The sequence below is a fragment of the Ostrinia nubilalis genome, chromosome 5, assembly GCF_963855985.1.
Source record: "Ostrinia nubilalis chromosome 5, ilOstNubi1.1, whole genome shotgun sequence".
NCBI classification, from domain to species: Eukaryota; Metazoa; Arthropoda; class Insecta; order Lepidoptera; family Crambidae; genus Ostrinia; species Ostrinia nubilalis.
Genome location: NC_087092.1, coordinates 8,947,329 through 8,957,912, shown reverse-complemented (window position 1 = coordinate 8,957,912; position 10,584 = coordinate 8,947,329).

The following is a 10,584-nucleotide window of genomic DNA, read 5'->3' as shown; positions in this document are numbered from 1 at the left end:
GTATCCGGTATCCGGCCAAACAACTATCCGTTTCATCTCTAGTGGTGACTGACTGAGTTTGTTGCGACGCTTCTTCTCAGCACTTGCCAAATGTTGGTCTCGAAGCGCTGGTATAAAAAGATTATGAGACATATAGAGGCTCCTTAAGAACAAAATGACGATTGTAAGAACTATTTATTAGTCTAAACAAATAAAGAAATTTTGACTTTGACTTTGAGATCGAATCAGAAATGAAGAGATCCGTAAACGAACTAAGTAAAGTCGCTGACATAGCCCGACGGATTAGCAAGCTGAAGTGGCAATGGGCAGGGCACATAGGACGCAGAGCTGACTTGCAACTTTGAGCTTGTTTATAAGGCCCATGTTGCGTCTTACCCAGTTTCGATTGGGAGCTAGATTCTCAAGATTGTTGACAATATGTCTACCTCGCACAAAAGATTCAGCTACGTAGATTCAATTTCGAGAAAGAGGTCAATCGTCGCATCCAACTCGGCTGGGCAGCATTCAGTAAACTACGCAACATCTTTTCATTCAAAATATCTCAGTACCTAAAGACGAAAGTCTACAACCAGGTGTGCGTGTGCTATCAATGATGATAATAGGTACGGCTCAGAAACGTGTCCTCTCACTATGGGCTGTTGATTAGATACAAATATTGCCTTTAAAGTTGGTAAAAAAGGGAGTAAAATTAAAATAGGGGATGAAATTTTTTGTGGAAATTCCATTTCACATAGTATTCATGCTCATGAGATTCGCTTCACTCACTCACTTCTCATTTCACATGTGTTTTTTTCTTGGTGCCCGCTTTGGGCCAGTCTCCCCTAAATGTTCCGAAAGGAAATTTTAAATTTGCCGTAAATCGGTTTATACTAAATCAAATAAAAAATTGAGTATAGCAGATTTGTATACATTTAATATACATTTTTATGGTCTTATAAACGAATTCAGAAACCTTCAGTAACGAAATCTTCTAGGTGGTCCCGCTAGGGAGTATGCTCTCCGGCGGGACCACTTTGAATTAATGTTTACAACATATAGTTTTGTTATATATACATTTTTTTTAACTAAGTCTACAATTATATACATATTTTATACATTTCTTTCGTATATATTATATGTACCTACGTTAAGGTGGTCCCGCCCCAGAGCATGACACATTTAAACTACTCTCGATTTCACTTTTTCATGATAATTTCCCCTTCATGTCCTACTAATATTGAAAAAAATATGCAAGTTTAAGCCGATTTTCATAAAAAAAAAATTTACTTTGCTGTGACAAACTGAATTTCATGCAAGCGAAACCGCAGGCATGAGTTAGTTAAGTATAAAAAAAAAAATATTCCTGATAAATATTCCACGCGACTGATCTCTTCAACAGCTCTCTACCGAATGAAGACAATCGGCCCAACTTTAAAATCGGCGGTCTGCGCACCCACGCCCGATTCAACTGTTTAGTTGGATCAGTGTGCGCACTGAGAGCCCAACCCGACTAAACTATCGGCCGACGAAAAATCGATGGTCTGCGCCTAGTCTAAACAACTCTCTCGCAGTCGAGCCTTAGACTTAGACTAGGCGCAGACCACCGATTTCCATACATGCCCATACTGATTAACTGCCCAACTAAACTATCGGCCGACGAAAAATCAATGGTCTGCGCCTAGCCTTAAACTAAAAAAAACTATTTTGGCATAAGTAAATTACCATCACATCATTCACTGAAAAAAAAAAACAGTCCAGAGAGATATAATAGGTAAGTAGCTGAAATTGTTTTTGCCGCCACAAGCGATTGCGATAGATGTTGGTTTTGTTGGCGAAAAGGAAAATGTTTGTGACAAAATGGAATCATTACATACAGTCTACGCTAGTTAGTTACATTTTCTTAAACATAGTTAACACAGTTCGGTTCAATCTTGTGTATAATAAATAACAAAGGCATCTTACATTTTCCCAACTATCCTATTGTCGGCATCGAAAGCAGTGGTGCTATAAATATCTGTGTGCCTGCTAATGTTTTGAAATCATTATGTGCTTTTAATTTATCATTTTTAATGTCTTCGTATCTATCCAAAAAGATACTACGTGGTTACTTTGATTTTTAATTCGAGTCAGTACTTACTTGTATTTAATTTGATCTATTGATCAAGTAACTGCTATTCTATAAAACATTGTTAGAATTGGTACTGAATCGAATTAAAAACGAAATTGTATAGAAAACAATAGGAACTATATAATTTAATCTTTAACTAAATAAAATTTGCCAAAATTAATATAAACAAAAACACATTAGTGTCCAAGATGCCAAAATATAATTATTTTCAGTTGATCAGTGAAATACCTGACATGTCATCGATCGATTAAATCTATTCGAAGCCTTTAATTAAAATGAGAGTAGCGTCCGTTTTCGGTTCGAATACTATAGTTCATTCAGCTTATGATGGTGATTTAGACAGTTGAAACATTTCGTTTCATGAATCCAACTTCCTAAGAATGATGAAGATCAGCAAGAAAGCGAGTCAAGTCTAATCCAATTGTATTTAGATCATCGATGCCTTTGCTTGTTGCCCATTTGATCCACATATTTCATGCAGTGCGGTAAGCGTTCAGGGTAGACTTTCGCCAGTTGAATGATAAAAGGGCTCGTTATTGTTGCTTCGACCAATTTGTTAGGTTTAGTAGGTTACCACCATGAGATTTTCAGACTTTCATTGTCATATGACACTTTTGGCAGTCAAAGTACCTAATATTGTCACATCGATCATCATTCCTTCTAGGTCATTGCTAGTGAACGGGGCTGCAATAACTCGGGTTTTTCAGGCCTGGTCTTCAAAATGTGTTCTTCGATCAAGGGTTATGTAATTATGAGAAAAGTCCCTTCTGCGACGTTTAGGTGCGCCAGAACATTTGAGTTAAGATGTGGTGGTGGGAAAACCCAAGCTAGATGAAAGTTCCATATCCAACTTAACGTATCGTTGTAATCTGTCGCATTATTATTTCTTCTGTCGAGTCTGGAATACGTTTGAACAACGTGAGCTCGTTATGACGCAGACATATCGACTACGGGTTCGCCTCAATTACTGAAGACCTTGTGTGTGATCTTCGGTAAAAGATGCTACTCTGGGCTCCGATCGCGCTAAATAGTTTCAATTACAACGCGACTAGACGACGAACCAAAATCACAAATTCGTATCGCGGTGTCGATTTGACAGCTAGTTCAAACGAAAACAAAACGCAAGTCCTTCTTTGTGTAAAAGCTGAAAGAAAGCTACTTTTTCTCAAACTCAAGTAAAACGCCTTCACGAACCCTCATGTTATTATTTCTTCTCCAAGTACCGTCACACACTACACTAATTGTGTCCCTATTCTGTGAGGCCGTCGGTGCGTCCGTATTCATCGGTAATATTTTATTATTACCTATCCCCGAATCGCGTTAAAACCCGTTTAAATTAATTGAATTTTAAAGAGTTTTAACAAATGGCCCCCCACCACACACATAATTCCTACGGCTGTCTCGGATGGAAACTAAAACACCATTTAGTGGCGGAGAATCGAAACCCGAAGTCACGTGGACAGAAGATGTCACTATCGGACCGGATACTGACGCTACTCTCATTAAATAAGATTCGAATAAATAGTATTGATAATAATTTAATTATATTTTACGCACGATTTTTAATATTAAGTGCTTCTATTATTATTACCGTAGTCGTTGCAATCTTGTTTTCTTTCATATTTTATGTAATAATGTAAACAAATGTAGAAAGATAAAAATACATAAAAAAATATATGAAGAAGTGTTGTAACTATCTCAATAGTACACAAAAAAAAAGAATTTTGAAAATCGGTCGGTGTACTTACATAGAAAAAAAAGATACATACAGAAATTGTTGAAACTAGACCTATTATTATCGACAAAAAATAGATCAAAAAATTTTTGAGATTTTTTTTTCTTTCAATTACTTATTGTAAAGAAAACGTAATATCTTTTAAACTAAAAAGTATCTCCTGATAAAATAAAAAAATTATACATTTTGAGAAAAATCTGCATTTTAATTCGTGTTTTTTTGGTTATTTGATAAATTTCTCCAAATAATGTCCCCATAACAGGTGGTTTTTATTACTTTGTGTTATTCTTTATCGTATTACCTTTGTAAAACCAAAAATCGCATGTCTCTATCCCTATCACAACGTTTGCAATGATCGTTTGAACAAAGGCCTGCCACCACATTAAAATAAATAAATAACACTTGTTTTTTTAGATTTTCTGAGGTATGCCTTTCCAATTAAACCACTAGCTTTTGCCGGCGGCTTCACCCGCGTGCAATTTAGTTTGTCATATATCGTCATAAATTATATTATAGCCTATGTGTTATTCTGGGTTATAAACAATAATACGGTAAAGTTTCATCAAAATCCATTCAGTAGTTTTTGCGTGAAAGAGTAACAAACATCCAAACTTTCGCATTTATAATATTAGTAGGATTGCTAAATTTTTTAATACAATTTCCCCTTGTCCTAATTACTGGACATTAATTCCCATGAAGCTTCTCAGCGCCAGGGATACTATTTCAATTTTTATACAGATCATTTTGCCTTGTTCTCCAGCCAAAGCCATTCGTAAATTTCCAACCGTTTCAATAATATAGTTTTTAATATTTTTGGAATAGATTTACATTGCAGTCAGAGGTATCAGAGATAAAGTATTTTGAAATGCTTCATCGTCTAAGAGAGCTAAAGGGCGACCATGGATAGTCACAAGTTTGGTACACTCTTGAACAACTGTTTCCGCATTGAAAGACACTGGACTTATGTTGTTACTCTGTGTTTTTTGTCTACTATTGAAATACAACACTTCTTTATATTATTTTTCATGTATTTTTAGAAATTAAAAACATCAGTCAAAACCACGACTGATTTTTGTAGTCAAAAATGGTTTTGACCGGTTAATGAGTCACTGTACCTAAAGGCACAGGGCACTTTTACAAGAAGTTTTTTACGGTTTTCATAAAACTTTGAAATGTTTTTTAAATTGTATGTAAGTATAAGTACAATACATATTTAATGACTAAAATTTCACAACATCAGTAATTTAATTTCATGCCGGTTCCAGGACATTCTCATTGACTTTTGTAAGAAATAATGCGTTTAATCAGCAGGCGGCACGTTTTCCGTGACATTCATAATTTATTATAGACTTCCGTACTTATTTTACATTGCATTTTACACAGAGAAACATACATGTTATTAAAAAGGCCCCAAGTGTAGGAAGAGGCGAAGAATTCTGTAAGAATTTTAAAATAACTACTGACATAATTGTTATAAGTAATAAGTAAAGTGATATTCAATAATAAACTATGAGATTAATAAATGTTTTATATCATTTAGATAAAAAAACATCCCTCTTAAAGATAAAGTGAAAGATAAAGAGAGAAAAAAATAAAAGTTCTCTTAGTTACCCATACTAAATTAAATAGTAACTGCTATTTGTATTAAACCCGCCATTTTAACATTATAAAAGCATTATTTTTGTCATCATTCACAATTACATATTAATATTTGCGTTTGCGCCATAGAACTACATCTGTGTAGGTATATGTTACGGTTAATGTGATAAATTGAAAATTATGAACAATAACCGGTTATTATGAATAATTACCGACAGTCGCGGTAAAAGTGATAAATTAATAACATTTAACAGTGATTATTTAATAATTCAACCTTAGTACTAACAAATATCATAAAAGAGAATAACCTCTTGTGTAGGGCAGGTGACCCGGTTTTGGCCATTTTAAGAATTTTGTAGACAGGCTATATCATTTTACAGTTTTTGTTATCACGGACATATTTCTTGTAAAAAGTGATTAGATGTACATAAATCTAACCTAAAGATTTTTTTTTTCATAATGATTCAATGGAAAAATAATCCTATAGAAAAGAAAAAGAAATGGGAATTTGTGCCATTTTTGGCCAGATTTACCCCATTTCTGGCCATCAAAATTCATCAAAAATAAAAAGCAGATACGTGCTCTTGTACAGCCAAAATTTTTGAACGTTTTGATATCATATATTAATATAATTTGGCATAATGCGTTTGGAATGTTTTTGCATAATATTACTTTTCCATGATGTCCATAACATAATGTTTTGATTTAAAGTAAAAAATAGGTTAAGGTGCGGCAGGGGGAATTTTGACATTTCAGAAGTGTTGCCAACATTGAAACATTGTCGGCCGTTTGGTGTAGTGGTTCAGAACGGACTACTATGCCGAGAGGTCCCGGGTTCGATTCCCGGCCGGGCAGAAATTGAAATGATGAATTTTAATTTCTGTGACGGGTCTGGGTGTAAATATGTATAATATGTATTATTTAATAAAAAAAAAGTATATAAGTAGTATATCCGTTAAGCTAGCACCCATAACACAAGCATTGAGTTGCTTACTTTGGGGCTAGCTGGCGCTGTGTGAAATTGTCCAAAGATTTATTATTATTATTATTATAAACATTCCCAGTAAGAATGGAGAGCATTTTCACAAATTAAAAAATAATCCTTTCTTGAATTTAAGGTTTCAGTTGAAAAACTAAGGCTTAAAAATGTACTGATCATTTCAAAATGGTCATTTGAATTTTTATTATCATATTTTTGAAGTTACAAAAAAAATTGGGAAATTATTTTTCTATTACTGGACTCCCTGGCCAATAATACATGGGTTACAAACCTTTTTTAATCTTAATTAAGGTCTAAAATCTTAGCTTCATAAAATAATCAATTTAACAAGATGCCAATTTTATAATCCAAGTTGATTATGATGACGATAATGATGATTGATGATCAATACATATTTTCGTTTATGTTAAATGTTGTTTTACTGTGTTAAAACACGTTTTTTTCTATTTAATCTCTAAAATGTACATAATAATTTGTGTACCTACATTAAATTCACAAAACAAACAATAGTTCTTGTAAGTTGTACTTGATGAAATTTCATTTCATATTATTTATTAATAATTCAAAGCAAAAAAGGCTTATTACATCTGAATTGTCAAAAAATGACAGCTGTCAGAATTCCGTCGAATTAAAAATCGGACTTTAGCGAGATTTACGTTTGGGTAAATCCGCGAAACAGTAAAAAACTTATGTTCCGATCGATAAAAAAAAAACTGTTGTAGTTCTGGTAAATTAAACTTCTGAATAACGATTCATACAAGTTTCCACATAAGGCGCCATGATCCATATTGATTAAATACTTCAAGTTATTTCGATAATCAAGAAAACACGCACTAAACGTCATTACCATCACAGTAAAAGTACTGACCTTTGCCGTTGTCTTTTAATTTTTTTTACTTTACCTATACACAGACCAGATTTTGATTATAAATTTAAAATGTACATATTTACCGTGACAAAATAACAAAATTATATTGAAATCGTATTAGCCAATAAAATGGAATCATGAATTGAAATATTGTCACGAGAAATCGTCATAGCCATCGCGGCAGCATCAAAGGTTCTTTAATGCGGCTGCGACGCGACTTATCCCCGCTTGTGTCCGCGCGTCCCACTCTTCAATTCGTTGCTCGTAACAGAACAGAATGCACGTAAAATTTACGCAGCTCCGAGACTTTTTAAACTCCGAAAACGAGAGACACTCGCAGTTTGTCATCGGCTCGCGTCATTCCCATTTTGTGCGATTTAGTAAGTTTAATATATCGATATTTTTCTAATAATTAGCACTTTGTAGCATGTGATTACAATAAAAAAAATGGCGATATTGAGGTGTCCCAATATTGGTGACAATTATTTTTATATAATTTTAAAATCGTTTTCGTCATTACCATTAACATCATTACCATATCATTTAGGCTTATGGTGATGACACTTTGTATATGGTAATGATGACTATGAATGGTTTCCTAAAAGAACAATGTAACAAAACGTCCCCAGAACTGTAGCACTTTAATACCTACCTTATAATACTATAATTTTATTATATGACAGCTCAAGTGTGACATGCGTGTCTCAGAAAAAAGTTATATCTAAAATAAAAATCCATAAGCAACCCTGAAAAAATACATACAAAATCACTTTTGACCAACTTCAATGGGTATCACGACAGCATAACCCCGGGACAATTCGACTCCTGTGACAACTCGACCCCTGCGACAACTCAAACCCTGCGACAACTTGATTTTTTTCAACACTCAACACTTTTGACTTACTTCAAATGGTTTCACGACTGCTGGACAGTGGCGGCGTAGCATGGGTTGGCACCCGGGGCATAGCACAGCACAGCACCCCCCGTCATAAGTCCTTAATGTAAGTAAGTTGGGTATACATATAGCGGGGAGGTAAGACACCCCAAAATGGTCCTCCCTTACGCCGCTGGTGGCTGGACCCTACGACTGCTTAACCCTACGACCACTCGAACCCTCCGACAACTTATACTTGTGACCCTGTGACAAGTCGAACACTGCGACACGTCAACCCCTGCGACTACTCTGAGCATTTATTGTAGATTCTGTTCAGGCATTGATTGATGGAGCTAAATGGTTTACAATAAGTATCATAGTTGTCATCGGGGTCAACTGGACCTCTGTAACAACTCGACCCCTGTGATAACTCGATTAAATTAATTTTAACCTAGGTACTTTAAACGAAGGTCGACCCTACAAAAACTTGACCCGGACAACTCGACCCCTACGACAAGTCCAAAATATTCAACTATGATACTTATTGTAAACCATTTAGCTCCATCAATCAATGCCTGAACTGTATCTACAATAAATGCTCAGAGTAGTCGCAGGGGTTGACGTGTCGCAGTGTTCGACTTGTCACAGGGTCACATCACAAGTGTAATTTGTCGGAGGGTTCGAGTGGTCGTAGGGTTAAGCAGTCGTAGGGTCCAGCCACCAGCGGCGTAAGGGAGGACCATTTTGGGGTGTCTTACCTCCCCGCTATATGTATACCCAACTTAATTACATTAAGGACTTATGACGGGGGGTGCTGTGCTGTGCTATGCCCCGGGTGCCAACCCATGCTACGCCGCCACTGTCCAGCAGTCGTGAAACCATTTGAAGTAAGTTAAAAGTGTTGAGTTTTGAAAAAAATCAAGTTGTCGCAGGGTTTGAGTTGTAGCAGGGGTCGAATTGTCCCTGGGTCAAGCTGTCGTGCCCTTTGAAGTTGGTCAAAAGTGATTTTGTATGTATTTTTTCAGGGTTGCTTATGAATTTTTATTTTTGATATAACTTTTCTGAGACATGTCACACTTGAGCTGTCATAATTATAATAAAATTATAGTATTCCATTCAATTTATTCATTTAAAGATAACAATGATCCACATGGTTAGTAAATGGGTGCCTTATACAACTATGTTAGTAATTTACTTATTATAACATACCACTAATTATCCAACCCGTTCGGTAAGAAGTAGCCGAAGGAAATAATCATAATCATAATCATAATCATTTATTTATTGCTTCATAAGTGTACATAGGTGGTGATCTTAAACTCGGATCTTAAATGTCGGATAATAGGAGAGTCGTACCTCTCCGCCACGGTCTTCAGGATACTGTTGGGGCTCGCCCGTATCCTACTGAGCAACGAGGCAGTCTTCTTGCATAGGACAGCAAAGAAGCCGTCAGTGTGCGACTGAGCAAACATTTGAAGCGAGGCAAGCCCAACAGCATCCTGAAACCGTTGTTATATTGGACCCGAAGGACGCAAAGCGATTTCTGCGAGTACGTGGTCCACAGGTTTCCCGTGTATAGACTCTGACAGTATGCTTTAAACAGAGTGATCTTGACATGGTCATTACATCGGGCAAACCTGCGAGCCAACATATTACACCTTACTGCCAGCGCCCTTCGTTCCCTCTCGATATCAACATGATCTTTAAGGTCATCAGTAACGTAGTGTCCGAGATATTTAAATTTAGTGGCTCTGTTTAACTTTACCCCATTAAGCAAGAGGTCGGGTACCACGTTTGGACATTTACTGGCGGCCTTAAATACCATGTATTCGCTCTTCTTCACAATATACAATAAGCCATGGCATTTAGCATACACTTCACACACACCCACCATCTTTCTGAGAGCCCCCATTGTTGGCGCCAGCAGTACCATATCATCAGCGTAGCTTATGTTGTTGATACAAACACCATCTACCCAGCATCCGATACGCATACTGCTAAGGGCAACAATGAGGTCATTTACGTATAGGTTGAAAAGCCTGGGAGACGTCAGCCCACCCTGTCTCACCCCGCACTGCAACCCATACTCCTCAGAAAAAACGTTAGCCCATCTTACGCTGTTAATCTGGTTAGCATACCAATAATGGAATATTTGTGATACTTCTGACGGGGTGCCCTGCCTCCTCATCTTTTCCCAAAGGATGTCATAAGACACAAGATCGAACGCCTTGGAGAGGTCGAGGAAGCATGCGTAAATGAGAGTCCCCTGATCCGTGTAGTACCTGACAGTGTGCTTAAGACTAAGGATGGCGCTCTCGGTCGACAGTCCAGGCTTAAACCCGAATTGAGCATCATGTGATTTTAAATATTTATCTAGTAGAGAGTCAAGCACACTGTCAAG